Raw genomic sequence first — 10,553 nt, 5'->3', positions numbered from 1 at the left:
ATTTGTTGTTTTCATAAAAAATTTTGTTATGAGTTAGGCCATTCACTTTCTTGTTGAGTCCTTCCACATTTTTCGGTCGGTGCTTTGTATAGCCGACTATAAGGGACGAGTTTTCGTTGTTGAAGGCCGTACAATAGCATATAATTGCTTACATAGAGTTTATTTTATCCTGATGGATAGTTATCTTATTTGCTATCATACCACATCTTAACTGTTTTATCTAAAAAAAAAAAAAAAATTCACCCTAATAACAAATAAGACAACATTTACATTCGTTGTACAACGACCTGCAATTCGCCGTACAACAAACAAACAATGTTTTTGTCCATATTCTTCAAAAAACATGTTTTTGACAACAAATTTCATTAAATATGATGTCACACTATAATAATCTAAAATCGTGTCTGGAAAAATAATGAAAAACAGTTCAATATCTTGAGAATGGGGCTACAGAGGACGATAGACCTCGAAATTTTCCTGTACTAAGTGGTAAGTTTTGGAGTATTACACAAAAGTTTGTATTTATTTTGTACTTATCGGCCTAATAATTTAAAGAATTGTATATCAGAAAATCATTTCTTAAGCGGGACCCTCATCAGATGAGTGGAAATGCTTTAAATTGAACGAATTCCTAACTTGTTTACTTTTTTTTTCTATTTCTCTCCGCTTCGTTAGTACCCAATTTCCGGTGGCGATGATACACAGTGGTACTTGTGTCAACTCAGCCAATATAGAATAACTCGGCCAATACAGATTCGGCCATTACAGAAAAAAATCTATATTGGCCGAGTTATTCTGTATTGGCCGAGTATACACCTTATATTGCAAAGGCAGTTTTCATCATATGAAGTCCAATAACAGTGTAGTTAATTAATAAAATATAGTAAAACAGTTAAAGGAAGTATAGATAAACAAAATAATTTTCAACTTTTTTTTATAATTGTATAAAGGTAAGAAAATAATGTAAAGTTATATTTCATTATGTATTTGAATTTTATTTTTTCAAGATATAATTTTTTTTATACCCAAAAAACGTAAATTTAAGGAATAATTTTGAATAGTGACATACTAAGGGGAAGTAACTCAGTTGAAATATGTTTTTAAAACAAGTGCAGTTTATTTATGACCTAAAGCTAAGGTAATTGGTGTTAATTTAACATTGTGTTTGACACCAAAGCTGTCAAGTGAAGCCATGCACTTAATGGGTCACTTAATTTGACAGTTTACACAGCTAGATGAACTTCCTGTTCATGGAAGAATTACGAATTTGCCGGTATTTCAAAGGAATATCACTTATGAAATCAATCTCAAGGCTAAGAAATCCAGGTGAAAACATTTACTGAATTCCCGGGTTATTCAATGACCCGGCGGGTGTCCTGGGTGATCCCTCAGAATTGTAAAAATCTCGGGTCACACCCACAGAATACGGGTCAGTTGACAGGTGGCTCAATATCTTTAATTGTTTTTACATAGGCGGTAATGGTAACGTTTTTTCCTGTAGCTCAGTCCATATCGTAAACTTGGATATGTATGATAGCTCGTTTCGAAGCTGTGACATTTTCACATATGTGGTTAAATTTTCGGGTACGAAGTGAGATTACTTTTTCCGTAAATTTGCAAACCCCGAACATCCTTTTGTGATGCGGCTCCTTGTGGTCAAATATCCCCTTTTTAACACAATAAGTTCTTTGAAAATTTAATGCTTTGAACACATTCAATAGCTCCATAGTTTTTACACATTTATTTTATGTTCCTCTACTTTCCTAATCACCACAAATAATTAAGTTCAGTCATTTGTTAAAAATAGAAACATGTCCAATATCACTACACAGAGATTTTTTCTTTACACGTGACTTTTGAGTTCCTCATTTCGAGGCGCATTAGGGATGTTGTCCCATATTGCAATCCATAGTTCTGATTTTTCCAGATATTTTTATGTGATCTTCATTGGTATGACATTCTGAATAAATTTGTGTATTTTTGTCCATTTCTGAAAAAAAATAAAGTTGTTTCAGCACTATAAGGCAATGACACTTTTATCGCTATATTTATTTATTTTGAATACAAAGTGTATGCATAATTAATTTCTTCCAGTATACCTTCACTAGTCAAAAGAAAGACAAAACATCTGAATGTAACCTTAAATTACAACACACAGACCCTGTTAAAGCATTCAATAAAATTTTCTGGTGCCTAAAAGTGCATTTTGACAGAGAAATTATGCAAAAATGAAGATTTCATAAAAAAACCCACCAAAATACTTAATTATTCTAGCCACAGGAAACCTTGTATTTTATACTGTAAAAACCACTATAAACTACTGTAAAAGTCATTTGAATCATATAATAAGGGTGCAATGAAGTGCAAATTTCCAAAACTTGTTCTTTCACATAATTCTTTTTGAGAAAAAATGTTTTTTACATGTATTTCAGTGAAAATCTTTTATCAGTGAGATATTGGCATGAGGTTTTAAAGGAAACATTGTGACATCACACGTAATATGGCCTCATTAACTAACGACATATCAAAATAATGCTAATTATAGTTTGCAGTGTTACATGAAGAACAGTTGCCACAAGGTTTAACTTGAAATGTGGAGTCGAAAAGATCAGTAACCAAGCATTTTCATTTAATGCCAAGACCATAGCAACAGTTTTCATATCAGTATATTTTTAACATACCGACTGTAATTTGAATTGCATAAGTACCATAAATAAACAATTTAGAGCTTGCCAAATAAAACAAAATGCTTACCAGTTATTCAGGACTTTTTAAAACCTCTAGTTTGCCATCTCAGGTTAAAAAGTAATGATATGTCTGGAACTGAAATAAGACAAAAAATTTACTCAGGCTGTGTTATTATTTGGTTTAGATACATAAGTATTATTGAGAGAGCAAAAATCAAATTCTTGAAAGTTTTATCGCAAAGAAAGAAAAATGCTTCTCCCTTGTGGCTTATCAACCTTCATTTAAATCTTTTAAATTAGCAGCAACGAGTGCTAGCTAACTAGCTTAATAGTTGAAAAGGTGCAGCAATATTGTTTTCAAAAGTTTTGTTGACCCTCCCCCTTTTTCACTGAGAAAAGACAATATCTTATGATTTGCTAGTGTGCATTACAAATAATAATTCATGATTTCCTTAATACATGTAAATGTTTGACTGTTTATTAATTGCATATGATATCTACTGACCATGGGTGAAATTATTGGATAAAAGCACATGTGATGATGTATTTCACTTTACTCGTATGAAGTGTGTTATCTCCCTTGATTATCAGTTATTCCTGTAAACCGGAGTGATAATTACATAACAAAGACTGTATTGTGTCATGTTTACTTACAGCTAAAACTATTATGTTAGTTCATGCCTTTTTTCAATTCATAAACAAATTCCTTTCGGATCTCTCGGGGGTGTAAACAAAGTTAGAATTGTGCCTAAAAAAAGTGTTCAGCCCCGTGCCAGTAATGCATTTTAAAAGCGAAAATTTCATTGAGTATTTGCTGGTATTTATCTATAATGGTTATCTAAAATCATCCGGAATAACTAGGTATAAATAAAAAAATACTAACCATCATTTTCACAATTTTCCCGGGTGTACAAGGTGAAATCATCCATTGATCACTCTGAAAACTTCTGATTAATCTTTTTGTAAATTGGCTCAATATCTTTAATTGTTTTTACATAGGCAGTAATGGTAACGTTTTTTCCTGTAGCTCAGTCCATATCATAAACTTGGATATGTATGATAGCTCGTGTCGAAGCTGTGACATTTTCACATATGTGGTTAAATTTTCGGGGTACGAAGTGAGATTACTTTTTCCGTAAATTAGCAAACCCCGAACATCCTTTTGTGATGCGGCTCCATGTGGTAAAATATCCCCTTTTTAACACAATAAGTTCTTTGAAAATTTAATGCTTTGAACACATTCAATAGCTCCATAGTTTTTACACATTTATTTTATGTTCCTCTACTTTCCTAATCACCACAAATAATTAAGTTCAGTCATTTGTTAAAAATAGAAACATGTCCAATATCACTACACAGAGTTTTTTCTTTACACGTGACTTTTGAGTTCCTCATTTCGAGGCGCATTAGGGATGTTGTCCCAAGTATGCTTCACATTAATATTTTTTACAGCTTGAATATGGAGTATGAGAGGAATAAAAGATCTAACAAGGGGGTCTCATTGGGGGGTTCTGATCCTGAATCCTGCGTACTGTTCTGTCAGATTCCCGTATCCCGCTTACACTATGTATGTAAGCAATTTTCATTTTTTTGTAATTTCCTGTGTCCTGCTCGACTTCATTTCCCGTTTTTACAGTACAATAATCTGACTTTCCTGTGTCATGCTTACATAAAATCGGCAATCCCGCATCACACTTGCACCCCAATGAGACCCACTAATTACAGGGTGTCATAGGAAATAAAATGTCTTCCAGACACAAACAATGCAATTTATACTTCAGCAGCACTGATTTCTAAATGTAATGCTTTCTGCACTATATTAAAGCATACCCCAAAGCATCATCGTTGTCTAGTTTCTAATGAATAATTCAAATTTATTTGAATTTTGAATATTGATTTTTGAATATTGACTTTTATGTATTTTATAAATTTTATTATGTTTTCTTACATATTTATAATTTCTAACTTCCAGGAAAACCAGTGGTCATCAACATTGTAGAAATTGTAAAGTTAGAGTAAGTATTGCAACAACATTATCTATATTTTCACATGCATTTCTAACAAAATAATAGATAATTTTAATTTAAGTTTTGATAATCATTTATCATTACTCGTTACTTATCCTTGGTATATCAAACATCAGAAGAATTAATAACAAATCTTTGAATAGGATGAGTGCAAATCTGATGTCTTGTTTCAATATATATGTAATACTCAGAAACATGTCCTTCCCCCCAAACGTGTTCACATCGACGTCACTGAACTGCAAAACATATCTAGTTGTAAAAGTGCGCCAAAGCGTGTCATTTGCATACCTGCCAACTTTTGAAAATGCTTGTGGGGGTTTTAGCGCGCGACAACAATTTCAAAGGTTACAATTCTTTGCGACGATTATTTTGCGCGTGCTGTTTTGTAGTCTAGAAAAAGTGTCATATTTGTTGAAGATGAGCTTACATGCCTTTTTTTAAGTTTATTTGCATGGTACTGGCATGAAAATACGGATGTTTTTGTGTTATTAAAATTTGCTGTTACAAAATATTATAAATTATTATAAATTAAGGCCACTGAAGAGACATGTATTGTCGAAATGCGCATCTGGTGCAACAAAATTAGTACCGTTGATTTCATTACATGCCTTTTTTTTAAGTTTATTTATATGATTCTAGTTATTATATCAGCAGAAAATATGAACATGTAGCTGTAAGACCAGGAATTATTTTCATGTGTAAGGATACTAAATAGTTGTTGACCTTTCCAATTTAAAATTATAAACAAAGAAGGACCCTTATCAGGTTAGGAACAATACCTAGGGATCCCCCCTCAATGTTAGGACATTAAAAACCTCTTTTTAAGTAATAATGAGCACACATTCATATTATTTGAAGAAACTTTTCCCAAAGAACTATACATCTTATGATCTATCTGGTATTATACGGTCAACACATGTCCAAGAATTTTGATATGTTCTTGGCCTTATATCTTCTTTATTATTCAAAATAATAGGACTCTTCATTTAGAAAAGCTGTTCAAAATATAATGTCAGAATTTCCCAGTTTTAAGTTCATAAATCTACATTTTTCTATTTTATTTTTTACAAGAGTGCAGACCCCTTGACTAAGGGTAGTCCCTCATTTTAGGGATTCCTCATGTTGAAGGGGGGTCCATGTGAAAAATAATGAATAGTACATTATACTTTAAATGATTGAATACATAAATAAAATTATGTTACAACAAGTGTACATGTAATGTCAATAAACTAGTGAATAAACTACTATTTATTATCTTCATGGTAGTACTGAATCATTGAAGTTTGTCAATCAGCCATGCTTTAATTCTTATTCTGTGTAAGAACCTCCTTGCAGTTGAAAAATCATTTGCCATGTTTACGTTTTTTACAATTCTGACCAACAAACAGAGGAATACAACACAAGTTCAATATCTAGCATGTTAAAATAATTTTGAGAGAAAACGTTTTTGATTGGCTGATTAATTTGATCAAGAGAAACACACAATTTGATTGGCTGAACACGATTTTCCTCCATTGGACACAGTTCAAAATCGGGAACAACAATATTTTTCGTGTAGATTTTCACCAAATCGTGTTTTAGAAGGTTTTTCAGGAACACGATCGTGCAATCGTGACAAAGGGTCAAAATCGTGTAGTATACGCCTAAATCGTGAAAGTTGGCAGGTATGCATTTGTATAAACGCCCAAATGTGTCCAATTCCTCAAACGTGTCCATATCTAGCTTATTGTTTCTTTTACTGGAATTATCATTCTTGTCCATATAATAAATACGTTGGTTATTTAGGTATTGTTTTTTATTAACCTATACTCATTTTACTATTTTATTAAAAAAATAGAAATATATTTTTTAATCTGTCAGAATAACCTTGGTAAAGTGGTAGCGTCCTATCGGCTAGTTTTAAATTTCCGCTACTTTCATTTAAAACGGCCTCTATTATACGTATATGAAGATTAAAATAGTTTCTTACTGCAGTCATTAAAAAATCGGTCTTTTTACTCGCTCTTAAATTTTTTAAATGAAAATCCCAAATTGTATTTATCCTAAATTTTAGGTTCCCAGCATCACTAAAGACACACGAACAAGAGACATAACATCCAGTGCCAAATATTTCATGCATTATTTGAACGACATCAGTAAATACTGAAGATAGGTCATATTATCAGGTATACCTGGAATTTGGGTTTGTGCCTAAATTTTTATGGTTACTTGGGATAAATACTAGTTGGGATTAAAACCTGATAATTACACTGTTAATGATTTGGAGAGCTTTTAAAATATCAGAAGTGTTGAAAAAGTGAAGTCAATTTTGCTGAAAGCCCGCCGTGCAATATTCGAATTAAAATAAAAGTTTATTGGTAACACATAATTTACATAGTAAAAGATTAATTCATCTGTTCTAGAATTATGTGTAAGTTTGTTCTAAATGAGCATGAAATACTTGCAACTGGACAACAATTGATTTTAGTCAAAAGTTAATTCATATGTTACAGTTATGGTAATCAGTAACAACCGGCATTGAACAAACTAATGCTAATAAATGACCACTTCATCAACTATGTCCCCCATCACAGAAATGCTGTGAACGTTATTGATGTCATTTTGGACATACATGTATTAGCGTGAAAAGACGGGAGAAGTTATGGCGTTTAAAGTTGACACGTTTGGGCGAATAACAATTATCGGACATGTTTGGGAGTTATGAAATCAGACACGTTTGGGCAATATTGAATATTTAGGACATGTTTGGGGAGAATAGACACGTTTGGGGGAATCGGACACGTTTGGGAGTGTTACATATATACATGATATATGTGGTTTTGTTGACTTACTAAAAACTGATTTTTCACTGAGTCTAACAATTGGAATGACAATTTAAGTGAACCTCATAGTTACCGTAACAAAAGAAATTATTTTTTATTCCATATTTCAGGAAAAAAATGTATTCCATGATATCTTTATACAATGTAACACAAATCTTTACAATTATTATATGACCCTCTCAGATATAGGAAGACTTATGACACATTGTTGGTCTGTATGTTCATCACATTATTAGCTTGATAAGATGTGAAGGCAATGTACAAATATCCTGTCCAATTTTTTTATTTGCTTGTTTTAACTGTTCATTATTTAACTTTAAAAGCAAATGCAATTTACCACCTAAAAGTAAATCATGAACTTAATGACTATTTTACAGATTTATAATGAAGAAACCACCTAATGAGAAGAAATTTATTGTTGATTTAACGGCCAGTGTATGTTTTGATGAAGACAATGAAGACCAATGCTTAACCTTCGTAATGATGAAAGGAAGTGAAATCCCTCAGATACTCTGTGACATGACAGCTACAATGAGTTTGTTAAGTAAGATATAACCTAATTGGCTCAGGGTGGTTGGGGGTTGTGAGAAGGTCTAGTGCTGATTCCAGGGGAAAAAATCTAAATCTTGAATTCCTGTGAAATAATGTGTCTGTTCCCACATCATGATATATAATTAAATCCTCAATTCCAGATGATTTTACTGGCTATTCTCAAAGTTCCAGTGTCTCAATGAAGAATTTCTGAAAAAAAGGTCCCTCCCCCTTCTCAAAGCTATATGGTACTAATTTACTTTCATTTTCTGAAGAAAAAAAAACAAAAAAAACCAATATTAGTTTTAAAGAAATCGAGTATAACTGATACATTTTTCTGCAGATTTCTCAGCTATTGACTGGGGAGCTCAGTTAGGACTTAACCTGTCAGACTTCACTGGATCTCTAACTAAGAATGTCGCCCAACTATTGCTACAACAGCTAGGCCTGGATGAGTTGTTGAACGATCCAGGATGTTCCCGTAATGATAATGAATATCAACCTTCAGTATATGGATGGAAAAACAGTAAGTGCATTCTACATTTAAGAAGGTAGACTATGACCTCATTTTCATGGTTCATTGGTCAATCTTAACTTTTTATGATTGGATTATTTTTAAATGATTGAATTTAATATAATTTATTGGATTAATATACAGATACTTCCTTTTGATTAATTGTTGTAAAAATTATAATAAGCCATAGATATTTAGCTACCATCTAATTAAGCAAGTCAAATTCAGAATTTTAGACTTTAAATTCAATTTGTTTTGTTAAGCTAATTTTGTTATTGATACTTACAAGGACAATTTATACAGATAATGAGAAAAATTTCTATGTGCTTCTTCAAGAAAATTCAGAGTAAAATCAAAAAGATTTTTGTCAGATGAAAATTATAAAATATGTTTTTACTTTAGACTGTCCCTTGGACATCATCAGTCCTCCCAACATAACGGTACCTATGAACTGTTTTATTGCGGACAATTGTACTGGACTAGAGTGTTGTTTCTATTACGACTACCTGGATATCTCATTACATGCTTACCTGTATGTTGATACCTGTAGTTACATCATCCGTGGTGGAGTTGAGAAACTTTCCTTTGAATATAAAATCTTAGATTTCGGTGATTTATGGGGTAAGTAACTGCAGTGAATGACTATTATAGTTTATAGCTCCTTTTTTTATGATTTAAAAAAAAGTTATCACTTTTATTCATAAACTGTTTATTCTTGTCAATAGAGTAAGGAGTCAAAAGGCACCTTTAATTTAACCTTTAACAGGGTTCAAATTCACAACTTGAGTGTTGACAGACTAGTAATACAGTAGTTGAACTACTTAGATCTCTCATATGTGATTCCTTAAATCAGACCGTGGTCTGACCAACTTTTAACATAAAATTCTACCAAAAAGCAGACCAGATTTTTTTATTTTTTGCACTCTTGTTTTTTATTTACAGGCAAAGAAATTGTTATACCTCTGCAGTCTGTGATCAAAATAAAGTAAGTTTGTATTTTTAGCTCACCTGGGCCTTTCAGCTTTAAAAACACTCGGAAACATTTGTCATTGTCTGTCATCTTTAACTTGTAAAGTTATTAACTCAACAAAAGAGGGGCGAAAGATACCAGAGGTTCATTCATTTTTATAAACCAAAAATAAACTGACAATGACATGGCTAGTAACAACTGATACTGGAAAGGATGATTTAAAAAATGCCTGCTTAAAAAATTTATGTGACACTAAAAAAATGTGACCACGGTGACCTGTTTGAAGTTTTTAGATATATAATTCAATAAATTTTGATATGAAATGCAATAAAACCAAATAGAACGATGAAAAAAGAAAGAAAAATGGTTAGATTTTAAAAGTGGTAACTTAAGAAAAGTGAGAAAATATCAGACATTTAAAAATATATATAAAATCTATCCTGTTTTATAGATTTACAATTGACCAGTTATTGTTTGAGAAGAAGTTAATTGTGGATATGTCCATGTCTATATGTTTGGATGTGAATGTTGACTGTCAATTCAGTTTTGACATCTTGGTACAACAGAAATTTCCACAACCACTTTGTGATATGGACATGGGTGGATGGAATGGCGATACAAGTATGTCTATTATTAGATTTATTTTCCCCTAAAAATATGCAAACTATCAGAAAAATATCAAATTTATTTCTAGGAATGTAAGAAACTGGACAAAAGCTATGTAGCAAGTTCTAATATGTTTCATATTTTTCTTCATTAAAGTTTACTAGAAAAGAAATGAAACAGGGTATCCATCCATGACACACAATCAGTGCATGCACTGCAAAAAAACAAAAAAAACCCAAATGAGCAGCTCTGTTATTGCTGTTCATCATGTTTAAATCACAATGAAGCCTTAAACACAGAACCAAAAAAAATACCTCACTGCTAGTTTAAGACTGCTAAGGCTGGCAAGTTAAGTTGATAGGAATATTTTTACAATAGAGAATTATTTCTGCATGT

General features: G+C 31.9%; 1 long non-coding RNA gene across 2 annotated transcripts; it reads right to left on the bottom strand.

The window, feature by feature from the left end:
- Positions 1 to 1,450: 1,450 nt before the first annotated feature.
- On the bottom strand, positions 1,451 to 4,038 carry LOC134693088 (uncharacterized). 2 transcript variants are annotated; one of them, XR_010102330.1, is made up of 3 exons: positions 3,571 to 4,038; positions 2,755 to 2,823; positions 1,451 to 1,990 (listed from the first exon to the last, which is right to left on the bottom strand). It is a non-coding gene; the product is annotated as an uncharacterized LOC134693088 (long non-coding RNA). The 2 variants fall into 2 exon arrangements; XR_010102331.1 differs by lacking the exon at positions 3,571 to 4,038 and adding an exon at positions 3,342 to 3,409.
- Positions 4,039 to 10,553: the final 6,515 nt, after the last annotated feature.

The sequence above is a fragment of the Mytilus trossulus genome, chromosome 12 (assembly GCF_036588685.1).
Source record: "Mytilus trossulus isolate FHL-02 chromosome 12, PNRI_Mtr1.1.1.hap1, whole genome shotgun sequence".
Taxonomy (NCBI): domain Eukaryota; kingdom Metazoa; phylum Mollusca; class Bivalvia; order Mytilida; family Mytilidae; genus Mytilus; species Mytilus trossulus.
Note: the sequence above shows the minus strand (reverse complement) of the source record. Positions and strands in the feature narration are given on the sequence as shown.